Raw genomic sequence first — 13,913 nt, 5'->3', positions numbered from 1 at the left:
GGGGAATTGGCTTTGACTCCACTGTTGTGAGGTTGGGGGTGGGGGGGTCAGTGTTTGGTTTTCTGGCATTTCATTTATGCCTTGGAAGTTGGCTTAGGCTGTCAGGGGATCTGGGGAGGGGAGCCAGGCTGGTGGCAGGGGGTAGCTCCATAAGCAGTCCCTGACATTTCATTGGCTTCCTCCCTGTGCTGAGGGCAAGATCAAACATCAAGCACGGTCTGGCTGGTGCCTGGGCTAATGGAGCTGGGCAAGCGTTTTCCAGATGTGTGCAGCTGTTTTCCCCCACTTCTAACCCAGAGTCTTGGGTTAGAGAATCATGTCAACTACTCTGGGGGTCCCAGGCCCTCAGGTTTGGGCCCGAGGAGGCCAGCCTCCCTTTCTCCCACCTGTAACCTCAGTGTTTAACGGATGGAGACTCCTTGGCTTTCTCCCTTCCTCTCCTTCTATCTAAGGATTCTTTTAAGGTACTACCATGGGGCTTTCCTAGTGGCTCAGGCAGTAACGAGACCTCCTACAATGCAGGAGACCTGGGTTCAATCCCTGGGTCAGGAAGATCCCATGGAGGAGGAAATTGCAACCCATTCCAGTATTCTTTCCTGGAGAATCCCGTGGACAGAGGAGCCTGGAAGGCTACAGTTCATGGGGCTGCAAAGAGTCAGACACGACTGAGCGATTAAACCACCAACTGGAAGTCCTTCTTGCTGTATAGTCTTCATCCTTCTGCTGTAAGAGATGGTCTCCTGGGACTGGAGGAAGGTAAAGGAGGAGAAACTCTCTCAGGCAGAGAGGAAGGAAAGAGAGAGACTCAGGATGATTCGACAGGGGGAAATGTGCAGAGATAATGAAATATGTTAAGCACAAGTTAATTTGCAAATGGGAGCACTTCACTTCCAGGCACTCAGCCGTCAGAGAGGATATCAGCCTCTTAGCTGCCCGAGCCCCTCTTTCCAAATGCTATAAACTTCTAATAAGGATGTAATACAATTGAATTTATTACAAACTTAATTGTTTACAGAAATGTACCCAGCTGCAGACATGGACTAGGAGGATTGACCCAGTGGAAAGATGGGAGAGCTGGAGAAGTACATTAGGAAAAGGACAAAGAATGGGGGACGAAGCGGGGATAGGAAGAGAAGAAGGAGGTGAGGGACACAAGAGGACGAAGGAGGCAAAGGGTCTGAATTAGTAATGAGTCCGTCTATGTCAGTCTAAGGATTTCTGCCTCTTCAGGGGCTCAAGGAGGCCCCATCCCCACACGGGCTAAAGAGTGTTGGAGGAAGGATGGGCCCAAGAGGAGGGCCTTCAATGACACCTCACACTGGTCTAGGTAGTGGCCAGGTGGGACACTAGGGGTGAGGCTTAGAGAGGGCAGAATTCCTAGGGTCAGTTCAGAGACAGGAGTGCCTATGGAAGGCTTTGGCAGGAAAGCTTATTGGATGGATCAGAGCAGTGGGCTGGCTTTTCTGGCAGAGCCCTAGCTGGATCTAGAACCTTCCAGGCCCTTCTGCTCTATGTCGTCTTGTCCTTATCTTTGACTGACCCTGCCTCCCCCCAGTACATAGAAACACACCAAGAGGCACGTTCAATCATGCAACAAACAGGAACAGGTGCAGGTGTCAGGGACTGAGGATTCACCAACTTGGCACCCATCATCAGAGTGCTTACAGTCTAACAGGCAGACGCAGGGATGGGTGTAGACATGGTCTATAATAATAGGATGGTAGGAAGAACCACAGAGCCTGGTGTGCAGTAGGTGACCAGTGAATACTGAGTGGATAATGTGAACCTGCTACCAGGGAGCAGAGGGGGAAGGGGGACTCATTGTGGAAGCTGGCCAGGCAGCACAGAGGGGAAGCCTTTGGACAAAGCTGAGGAGACTCTGAGCTCCTGGGAGGCAGGGGCTGAGCTTCCACCTCCTCGGATTCCACCACTCAGCTCAGTATGGCACAGAGGAGGAGCACAGTAAGTGTTTAATAAATGAAATGATGCCTGTCAGGACAGAAAGTCATCTGAAACTGGCTTAAGTGAAAAGAGAGAGAGAATGTGGCTCAACATAACTAAATTTCCTGGAGTAGGGTAGGGTGTTAACATCAATATCCAGGCAAAGCTGAGTGCAAATACTTGTTGTCGCCACTGAGCAGCTCTTGTCTCTTCTTCTTGTGCTGGTTTTACACTCAGTCAAGCTCTGCCCAAGGGATGGTAAGAAGGCTTACTGTACTCTCGCTCAGCATCCCAGCACAAAGAAAGCACTTCTTCCCTTGCAGTCCCAAAGAAACCCCATGGCTGACTCTAATTGGATGGGTTTAGTGATATTCTTAAACTGATCACATGTTACCAGGCTTTGGTCACAGGACCACTCCTGGAGTGGGAAGAGGGGTGAAGGTAAAGTGAAAGTAAGCTTCTCCTCATGAAACAGTTGGGAAGAGGAGGCTTCCCATCAGCTAAAAAGTGGTGCTGAGCAACAGATGTCCATGACAAATGGATACCTGAATGATTGGATAAATGGATTGGGCCTTGAAGGGTGACTAGGAGTTCACCAGGTGGAGAGAAGAGAGAGGGTCATCTTATATGTATGTGTACACACACAGAGTCTGATTTTTCATCCCTGGCCGCCCATTTATGTCTGTCCCCATCTGTGTGTCTGGCATCCTGAAAGCCCCAGAGGGCAGGGACAATGTCTGCTACACTCTATTTGGGCACTGCCCAGGCCTGTCCATTTAGACACTTAATCAAGGCTACTTAGGCTCTGCAGTTGCCCTCCCCTGCAAGCAGGGTACTCTCTCCTTCCTCCAGCAGATCTGGGTTCAGCCAGGGCCACAGTCCAGTCCTGGAGGAGGAGGTGGGAACTGTGCAGAGCCAGAGACCTGACAAGCGGACAATGGGGAACCCTCTCCACAATCTCTCCTGTTCATCTGGGGATTCCTCCCTGCTCCCAACAACCTCAGAATGTCTTTAAAAAGGCACTCATGAATTGTAAACATAATAATCCAACATTAAAGGAGAGTTTTTAAAATGGAAAAAAAACGCAATTGCTCCCTTCTGGTCTTGACCACATGGCATATTGAATTTAGGTAGAGTTGCAGCTCCACTTTTATCTACGTATTCCTCTCCCAAAGCTACCACTTGGTTTCTAAATAGAGTTTTAAAGGCTACAGAAAGTTCATGGAGGGCACGCATTCTTGACTTTCCCTATCCTCTCCCAGTGCTGTTTACGCTGCTATTGGTTTATCTTCTCCTTCCTCCATTCATTCCTTATCCACGCGTTCATTCACCCACAGTTATCTAGTATTTGCTACACAGGCCTGTGCTAAGCGAGGAGGAATACCAGATGGATAACAGACACACTCATTTTCCTCCCTAAAAGGCTCAGCATCCAGCCAGATAGTGAAGGCAATCACTGACCATGCGGCAGCATGCTGGTGAGCGGGGTGGAGCAGGGTGCCTGAGGTCCACTTGGGTCACACAGGCTGGAACAAGATGGAGGGCTTCCCCGAAAAGGCAATTCCTAGGTCAAGCTGTGAATGAGTAGGAGGGAGTAAGGCAGTTCTAAAGGGGGACAGGGTGGGGTGATGAGGCTGGAGAAATAAACGGGGGCTTTGAGTTTTCCCTTGGCTGAGTTCTTCCCCCAGCTCCTGCTGCCATGTCTTCATTCATTTGTTTGCTTGACCATTCATGCAGTTCATTCACTCTTGCCTGCCTCCCTTAGGGTGGAACCCAACACAGATCTTCTGCGGAGGCCCAGTGGAGCAGTCAGTAACCCTTTCTCTCAGACTCTGGGGTGTATGCTGCAGGTGGGGGAGGGTAAAGTCAGGGACCCCAGGGGAAGTAAGCAGGGAGAGGGGAGTTATCTTTTATTTGGGAGGAAAGGCAGCATTCTGCGTGCCCCCAGAGTTGGGCTGAGATTGAAGGTCATATCATGGGCACCCCCATAGAGCTCAGACTCATCTATACCCCATTGCTGATCCACTGGAGGAGGGGCCTCCAAGGAGGACTGGGACGGGAGAGGGACCTCAAAAGGCAGAGGAAAGAGAGAAAAGCCGCCAGGGAAATTACACGTTTCTGAAGCCGCCTGGGCTTCAGTAATGAGAACCAGAGAAAGGCCTAATGGAGATCAGATTGCCCAGGGGCTGGCTCCCAGCAGACCCCTTCCCATCCTGCTGAAGGAGAGGCCAAGGACAGGATGTATCAGGGAACAGCCACTCTCCCGATCTGGTCCATCCCTTCCTTCTTCTCAGTCAGAGTTGAGGGGATGGAAGCTGAAGGAGGAGGACCAGGTGGACTGTTTCCAATGGGAGGCAGCAGGGTCCGGAGAGAGGGCAAAGGTCAGCTGGAGTCAGCCCCCTCGGCTGTGGCTTCCACAGGCCAGTCAGTCAGTTGGTCAATAACCCACCCCAAGTCCCAGGCCCTCTGGCCATGAAGGGCCAGAGTGGGCACTCAGGGTCATAAGGGAAACTGGGCTGCACCCCTCTCCCAGGGGATTCCCAGTCCACCCAAAAAGAGTTCAGGAAGCCCCCACTCTGGGAAGAGGGACACAGCCCTGCCCTCGAGAGCCCCAATCTGAGTGTGGTGGGTGGGGAGGCTGGTGCCAAAGCCCACCTGCTGCAGGACAGGATGGTGTGTCATCTGGAGGCGCTCACTGCCAGGGGGTGAGAGGAAGAAAAACCAGCCCTCCTATTAATACTGGTACTTCTACTACTGGTATTGCTTGTAATAACAACAGCCATCTTGAACTGAGTGTTCATTTCAGGACAGTTTTTTTGTACTCAGTCACCTCTGACTCTTTGTGACCCCATGGATTGTAGCCTGCCAGGCTCCTCTGTCCTTAAAATTTTCCAGGCAAGAATACTGGAGTAGGTTGCTATTTCCTATTCCAGGGATCTTCCTGATCCAGGGGTCAAATCCATGGCTCCTGAGTTGGCAGGCAGATCCTGGTTAAAAGTTTGGTAAGTATTTAACTTCATTTAATCTTCACGACCATGTCAGGAGGAGGAAAGGTGGACATGACCACTATTTTGCAGATGTGTAAAGAGGAGGCAATCACTTGCCCAAAGTCACAGCGCTTGAGGGAGCCCACCCAGCACTGGCATCCCGGGACTCAGCTCCAGCAGGCCCTGTGATCGGGACTCCAGGGGACCAAGGCCCCCTGAGCCAAAGCCATTTTCCTCCTCTCTCCTCCTCTGTCTCTATGTCTGCCTCTCAGTCTCTGCTTTTCCCTCCTTCCTGCCATCTCTTCTCGAACGTGGTCCTTCTTTCTTCTTCTCCATGCTTCAGCTTCTGTCTCCTTTCTCCTCTTCTGTCTCTTCCTCCTTGCTTCTCTTCTGACTCCATCTCTGCCCTCTAGTGCCCTCCACCAGGCAACCGTCCAGCAGGGCACTTGGTTCAGGAAGCCAATGAGCAGACCCTACGGGGTCTTCTTCCAAGTAGGGAGCCAGAGCCAGGGCCTGCCTGCAGGGTACTGCAGGGCACTTGGGCAGGGCACATAGGCCACCCAACTGCTCAACGGATGCCCACAGCCCAGGAGAGGAGACACAAGAGGATGCTGGCATGAGGCAGCTGAACACAAGGTAGGGTAGCCCTGGAGAAGCTCGCCAGGTCTCTGGCAAAGTCATGGCCTAAGGTGGGGATGGAAACGACCCTTCCACCCCCTCCTGCCTGTCACCCTTCCCTGCTGCCCTCCTTCTTATCGTTCTTTCCCTTTCTCATTCCTTCTATCCTCTCCCCTTCTCCTTCTCCCGTTCCCTGAACTCATTCTGGGGCTTGCATTTTCTCTCTCTTTTTCCACTCTCTCTCTTTCTCTCTCCCCCTACCCCATCCCTCCTCCTCCTCTATCGATCAGTCTCCCCAGCTCTAGCCAACACGGAGGCCTTGGATGGCGCTCACAGTCTTGCTTTAAATTTATTGCCCAGTAAAGGAGGCGGCAGATGGAAGTCTCCGCACCCCACCCCCACCCTCCATGTCTCCTCATCCCAACAAAAGCCAATCTAGACACGAATGTCGTCCATCAAATGCACCAATATGGGGTTATTTATAGGCCACCCCCTTCCAAGAAAGCAGAGTATTTTTCCTTCCTCTCTTTTTTCTCTTTGAGCTTTCTCATCTCAGGAGCCAGGGATTCGATATTTGAAAAGCTGCACAATGAGGTCCCTATCCCTCAGATTCTAGGGTAGGGGGGCGCAGAAGTGTCTTGATTGGGAATGAATTAATTAGAAGTGAGGCTCTTCAAGTCTCCGAGTTGGGTTATTTATAGTGTTTGGTTAATTTTGATAATTAACACTGGGGATGAAAAGCGAGTTCCGGGCAAGGCTGTGCCCGCCAACAGAGACACACTTCCTACCCCTTTGACTGCCCCTCCCCACACTGCTCTATTTGGACTCTGTCAAAATAGGCTATTCCCTGCCACGGAGCCCCTGGTTTTTCTAAAAACAGAATGAAGATGGTAAGGGCAAAGGCACAAGGGCTGCTTGGGTGAACTGCTGTTTCTGAGAAGTGGGGGATGGTCTGGGGTCGGCTTCCCCATTCACCTAGTGTCAAGCCAGTATCCCTGCCCTCTCCTGCCAAATTTCTTTCCTGGAGCAGCAGGTGCCAGGTTGCTGGTCTGGGCTGGATACTGCACGGTAGCCTATAGAAACACGGGGGAGTCAGGGAGACTGTGCCTGAGGTTTGGGCATAGACGCTCATCCTCCCACAACTGCTGGGGAGAGGCCTTCAGACAAAGGGTGATGGGAACCAGAGACAGCAAGAGACAGCAGGGAGAGGGTGGATGGGCAGAGATTTCCAGAGAAGCAGGAAGTTTTGACTTGGATCCTGCTGCCTGCCCCCTGAGCAGGCTGGGCATTTCAAGGAGAGGGAGTGATCTATCACCCAAAGAAAAGGGGCCTTCAGAGTGCTCCCAGAGTGCATGGCCAGCTCCATCTCAATCCACTTGCTCCCCCATCCCCTGTGCTGCCCCACACTGATGCCTCAGCAGTTCCACGCAGACAGCCTCCTTCCACACTCAGACAGCCTCGGACAGCCCTGGTGCTCAGAACTACCTCCCCTCCCGGCTCCAGCGAGATCAAGGCCCAGCACACCTGTGACCTCCCCTGGGAGCCTCACTTAGCTGGTGGCTCCTCTGCCTCCTGCTCTCCTAACTTTGGTGGAATTCACGGTGGAAGGTGGCTGTAAATATAGAACTGGAAAGACCTGGGGATGGACTCTAAAAGGCCCTGTGAGCCCTTCCCTGAAGGTATGGGGAACTTCTTCTTTGCCTGGGAGCTGGGCAGTGGGCTGTGGGCTGCCCCACAACACCAGGGTAGTTTACCAGGAAGGGATCACTTTTCTTCCTGGGATAAAGACCAACTGGACACCCTCGCATCCCAGTGGAGGCAGGTGGGACCACACTCAGCCCAGGTACAGGAAGTGGTGGGAAGCCTTTCTCCCTCCTGCAGTGTCCTCTCCCTGTGAAGTGCAGAGGCGGTCCGGAACTTCAAATGCAACCCTGCTCTCTTACACTCTCCCGGTGACCAAGGGCCGTGGGCTCCTGTTGTTCCTGCAGCCTGTGCCAGCTCCTCGCCCTCCCCTCCTCCCCTCCCACAGATGTTCTCAGGTGTCTTAACCAAATCCCTTCCCCGCCATTCCTTCCCTTCTCTCCTGGCTCCCAATCCCTGATAGGAGGAGGAGAGATGGCTTCTCCCTGCTCTCCTCATCTCTCCATCTTCATAGTAAAATGCAATAAAACCCTCGGTGTCTCGTCTCGCTCCCCTTTGCGCGGTCTTCCCGCTGCTGCCCCGAACAGCCCCGTTTCACTGGGATCTGAAATCGCCTTAGAGAAGCTTGCTGCGGTTGCCCTAGTTCTTTTAGTCTCCAGTCATGGGTACACTGGGCCACCCCCCGGCTTTGCTTCCATGTTGTTCTGGGAGGTACTTGTTGGTTTGTTATTTTCTATCTTAAATGTTTTGTGCAGACCCCAGCCCTTTTGGAGGATGGCAACCTGTTCCTGCCCCAGCCTGGAGGCCCCCCCTGTAGTGAGGGTCTTGGAAATGGAACTCCTGCTCCCCACTCCACCCCCACCCCAGGGTGCGGACATGCTGCACGCCCCCCCCCCCGCCCCCGCTCCTCCCCCGCCCCCACCAGCCTGCCTCTGCTCTTGTTCTGTCTCCAGTGCCCAAGGCCTCCGGGCTCCTGCTGCCCTCTGTGGGCAGGGCCCTGGGCATGTGGCAATTCCAGGCCAGGCCCCTGACCCTAGGCCACCACAGTCCAACCCTCAGACATCCCTGAGCATTCCCCGCCCAACCCCCCACCAACTTTTCAGCACAGGGCCCTTTGGGGAGCTGCTATTTCATCTCCAGCTTCCTCTGAATGGTGAGCCCATTTTTAATTAAAGTGGAAAAAGCTGAAAATCTGTTTGCATTTAATCATCTTGACGACCTTTTTGCTTAAGAGTTTCCAGCTGAGGGGGGGATGCTGAGAGGGGGATTTTGAATGGGGGGAGCATTTCTTGAGAGCGGGCCTGGGTTGGGAAGGAGGAGGGAAATCTCTCACCAGGATGAATAATGGAACAGGAGCCTGAGTGCCGACTCAGCACTTTCCTCCAGGAGGTGCCCCCACCCGCACCTGCTGCCCCTCACTGGAGCTCCCTGTGGGCTGGGCCACACAAGAGCCTGGCCTCAGGCTCCACAGGGAGCGGAAACACGGGCAGCCTGGGAAGGACAGGTGAGCACAGGCCTGGAAAGGCACAGTGCGTGGTCCCAGGTGACACACCTCTTAGACTAGGCGGTCCCCAAGGCCCTGGGCCATGTCCCCTCTCCCCAGCCCCTGAGAATACAGGAGGGGACGGCAGCATTGCATCCCTCTCCATGTTTCAGACATGCTCCCACAGGACTAGAACCAGCAGTCTAGGTATCGCATCTCCTCCTCAGAGTGCCAGGACCCAGGCAAGGGTGCTCTCCCCCGCAACACTGGAATCTGCTCAGCCAGCGGCCAGAGTGGGTGGGACTGAGAGAGCCAGGCCTGTCTCAGGCTCCCCCAGTGCATCAGGTCTGGCCTTGGGACGGTGGGGATCCTTCCCCGGCAATTCCTCCCCCTTGCCTCCTGGGGATATTCTCTTGACTGGGACACTTAACAGACTGTGCATCTATGCCCTTTACCCTCTTCTGCTAGAAAACCAACCCAGACAATCGCACTTGACCCCACTTCCCAGACGCGCCAGAGTGAAGATAAGCTGGGGCCTGGGCTGTCTCCTCCCCCAGCGTTTCCCGTGGGAATTGTGCGGGAGCCTGAGTCCTGTCACAGCTCCGGCTCTTATTGGCAGCAGGAAGGCCCCCCAAGCTTCCTTTCCAGTGCTGAAATGTCACCTCACCTCTCATCTGGTCTCCAGCCTGCAGGCCAGAAGCCACTATCAGCAGGAGCAAACAGAATAAGAGTAATTGACATCTGCCCAGTTCCCATGACACACACTCAAGACCTCTTTGATTCCTCACAGTAACTCTGAGACTGATTATCTTATGCCCATTTTATAGATTAAAGAAACTGAGGCTCAGAGCAGGGGAAAGAACTGGTCCAAGGGCACACAGGAAATAAATGTCAGGCCTGGGCCTTCCCATGCCTCACCCTCTCACCTTCATGTTCCTCCAGCAGAGGGTAGTCCTACTCAGGTTTTCTTTAAAATGTCTTGAACTGTCCTGGGCTTCCCAGGTGGCTCAGTGGTGAAGAATCAGCCTGCCAATGCAGGAGATGCAGGTTCGATCCCTGGATTGAAAATCCCTGGAGAAGGAAATGGCAACCCACTCCAGTATTCTTTCCTGGGAAATCCTGTGGACAGAGGAGCCTGGCAGGCTACAGTCCATGGGATAGCAAAAAAGTTGGATGCCACTTAGGCACTAAACAATAGCAACTATAACATCTTTGGATGCAGGATAAAAAGCGGGAGAGATGACTCAGTCCTTGCGAACGACATGGCAACTCTGCCTGGGAAGGCCCTAACTGGAGTGTCCAGAGGAATTTCCTAGAGAAAGGGTACTTCAGGGGAAATGTGCTATTGAGAGGAAGGCAAAGACAAAGAGAAAGGAGGCCCCCAGAGTCAGCAGCAAAGGTGCGGCCCTGAGGCACAGGGTACCCAGTCCCTCCCCTGTGCCCTTACCACAAGGCCTGGAGCCCTCTCCATCCAAGCACTTGTGTATAGCATTGCCCTCTCTGGGAGCCTCTTCTCCAAGACACAGAGTCCAGTAAAATTAAGTCCTTACTGCTTATGTATGAGCAAACCAATCAGATGTGATGCCTTGATGAGACGTATGAGTGCAAAACAGGACATGTGTGAGGAAGGGTGGCCTTTGAAGGGAGACTACAGATGGAAATTATGGAAGACTTTGACCAAGGCCACAGTTATGTTGAAGGAAGAGAAGAAACAACTCTCATGGGGGCCATAGAAGGGCTCAGAGGTGGGAGAAACTGAGTAATGGGGGTTGGACAGGGTGGAGGCAGGAAAGGAGCGCCAGTCTCTAAGGTTGGTGCAGACAGTGGGGGAGGGCACCACAGAACTGGCCCACTTTGATGCTTCAGTTAATCTAACTGGTCTCCAAAATTAGTGAATTCCTCTCCCCTCTCACTATTGATGCAGTTCGAGAATCCAGCTGGGCTGACCCCAAACTAGTCCCCAGCCCACCCTGCCCCCTCATTGGTCAGAACCCCTTTGCAGCCCAGAAGGAGGCAGCTCAGAGGTAATCACTGCATCACGCTTCAAATCCAAGGAGCTAGCTCCTAATGGGGGGCAGCGGGTTTCACTTACCTGGCCTGGCGGCCTGCCAGAGGCAGATGGGATGCAGCTAGGGGAGGCCCAGCACCTCCTTGTCCCCCTCCCCTCAGAAATTGTCCTTTCCTTGCCCATTGCCTTTCATCCCTTCTCTGCTTGGACATTGAACTGAAGTGGGGTGGGGTGGGGTGATTTTCCCAAAGCAGGAAAAGTGAGTGCTCACTAGAAGAGCCTGGAAATCATGTCTTCAATCAAAAGACAAGAGATTATCCCCTGGCTTGCCTCAGCCTTGGCCAAAACCCAGATTCTGCAAATGCATGTCAGGAGTGGATAACAGCTTTAGTATTGAAGGGCCACGTGCAGCCCCTCTGAGTCACAGGTTCTGTCTCCCCAACTCACTGGAGGGAAGGCCGGAGGGGCTGTAAGAAAGGAGTGGTTGGAACATGGGCGTTAACATTGAGACATGTGGTTGTGGAGGGCCTTGTACAGTGGCCACTTATGGCATACTGCTTCCTTTAGGGATCCTTGAGCTAGTGGCTTAACCTCCTCAAGCTTCAGTCTCTTCATCTGTATGTAGTGAAGCTAGCACCTCCTTATGAGATTATGTGCTGTGCTGTGATTAGTCACTTAGCAGTGTCTGACTCTGCAACCCCATGGACTTTAGCCTCTGTCCATGGGGATTCTCAAGGCAAGAATACTGGAGTGGGTTGCCATGCCCTCCTCCAGTTATAAGATTACAGTGAGGATTAAAGGAGATACTTGTGTGGATCTCCTGGCTCACAGGGCATCTCAGTAAATGTGAGTTCTCATTGTCTGCACCCCCATTTCTGCTTAGAAGTGAGTTGGGGCTGCAGGCTGGTTCCCCAGGGACTGCTGGACACAGGGACAGAGACCTGTGAGCAAAGTTCTACAGGGGCCCAAGGTGAGGGGTCCCAGTGGAAAGGAAGGATAGGGAGTATGAGTTAGGAGCTTGCCTTCCTGGAGGAGCAGGGTGATGGAGGATGGTGAGATAAAGAGGGGAGGGGCAAACCCTTCCCTCTTCAATTCCTGAAGATGCAGTCTGACCCACCACTACCACTTCCAGCTCCATGTAGATCTGCACTGGGATCCACTACCTTTTCATCTTGGTCGCTCTTTGGCCCAGGAGGCCTTGGTGTATATGTGGTGGGAGGAAGGGGCCTGTATACCTGTAGTTCTGTTATAGGAGATGGTTTGGGGGGACCCTCCAATTAAAACTGCTGCCCCCTTGGTGCTGCCTTGCTGGTCAGCTCCTAAGAGTCCTCTCCCCATCCCCCCTCCCATAGCTGTGACTGCAAGTGCTGAGGTTTAGGGGAAAGGGAGCTGAGTCAGACAGAAATTTTTGAAGCATGCTCATGTTTGTGGCCAGGAATCATGACAATTAGGGAGTTAGGCTGGGGCAGGCAGTGGCACCATAGAACCTCCAATATTGTTCCAAGGGAAAGGGGTGGACCTATGTAATCAGCACTCATTAATTAGAACAGGATTCCCTGCTGCTTGTGGTGCAGATGTCAAAAGGCAAGTGGTGGCTGTGGCTATGGCCCTGGCATTTGTGGTGATGATGTGGATGGTGGTAATGATGACGTGGTCATCATGACAGTGATGGGGACAGTTGTGGGATGCAGTGATAGCAGTGGTAGCTGTGGCGCTTCTGGTAGTGATGCTCGTGTCATGGTGAGGGTGGTCATAGTGGTGCTGTTTCTGGTATAGGTGGGCAGGATGGTGACAGTGATGGAGACTGTGATGGCGGTGGTCCCAGCAAAGGAGCACTCTAATCACTGTCTTGCCATCTATCTAACGGTCAAGCCAAGGTGTCACATTATAAAATAATCCTTCATATCAAATCACTAACACGCTGGAACATCAGCTCCATGAAGGCGGCTGCTATTGTTCACTGCTGTATCCTCAGTACCTAGAGCAGGGTATGTACGGTCCATAGCACGTGCTCAATAAATGCATGGGTTGAATGAATAAAAGGAGATTGAGTCTCTTTTTTGATGCACTTTATTTTGCTGTTCAAGATAGGATCTTTTCTAAAAAATTCCCATTTTATAGATGAGGAAACTGAAGCTGAGAGAGATGATATAACCACAGACCAGGCAGAAGTAACTAATGTGAGGATGAGGTGGGACCTGTAGGCATATGTGGCCAGGCCTGTCTGACTCTCAGTTCAGTGCTCTTTTCTCTGCGCAGTTCACAGCGTCTCCCCACCAGCACTCAGCATTACATCGTGGTCTTGTGCTTAGGCTTAATCATAGAAATACTGCTAATAATAGTAACAATTGCTGTTTGTAATTGTTCGAGTAAGGCTTAAATTGATCAAGACCATGGAAATTATTAATAACCCAGGCCCAGCCATGGTGATGTGGGTCATATTAAATTGTGTTGAGATGGATAACCTTGGCAATAATAGTAACCAGGATCATAAATTAATAACAGAAGTATTTAAATTAATGCCATACTGCCGATACCCTTGGTAGTAAGCTGCTCAGTGCTGCTCTTAGTACTAATGTTGCTCCTTCCTGCCTTCCATGAATTCAGCTGAGAGGCAAGGCAGGGCTCTAAAAGCAGCAGGAGGAGACAGCTTAGAGGCAACCCCTGTCTGGGGGGAGGGATCCTCAGGGATTTCTGAAGAGGGGATGGCTGCCTGGTGTCTTCTGCCCAGCCGTGGGAGGTAGCTTATTCACATTCACGGTCAAGGCCACAGTGATTGACGTCTACCTGTCCTTTCTGGGGATATCCACTGGATTTTGTTGGTTACCCAGGAAAGAAACTCACAGGGCAGAATTTTTACTCCCACAAATGAACGATTTAACTGGGAAATCACCTACCAGTAGTAAGCTTGCCCTCAGCACAAGTGTCTTAATCTCTCCCTTCTTCTTGTAAGGCTATTTTTTCAAAGTTAAAACTGAGGTCCACACCTGGCCAAGTTCAGGGTGAGAAGATGAGCTTTATAGACTTGCCCCCTACAACTCTGTGCTCCAGGGCTGTCTGGGAACCAGGAAAGGGTGGGGACAGGCAAGGTGGGGGTGACCATCAAGGTGGAGGTGGGAGTGCTTCCTGCCAAAAGACTGGTGGCAAACTCCTGGGGTTGCCAGGGCCTATAATTTGAAACTTCCAAGTTTTCTAGAGCATGGTGAGTATGGTCCTGGAGATGTACATGGATGGG

Source organism: Bos taurus, chromosome 19 (genome assembly GCF_002263795.3).
Source record: "Bos taurus isolate L1 Dominette 01449 registration number 42190680 breed Hereford chromosome 19, ARS-UCD2.0, whole genome shotgun sequence".
NCBI classification, from domain to species: domain Eukaryota; kingdom Metazoa; phylum Chordata; class Mammalia; order Artiodactyla; family Bovidae; genus Bos; species Bos taurus.
This window is presented reverse-complemented; position numbering follows the sequence as displayed.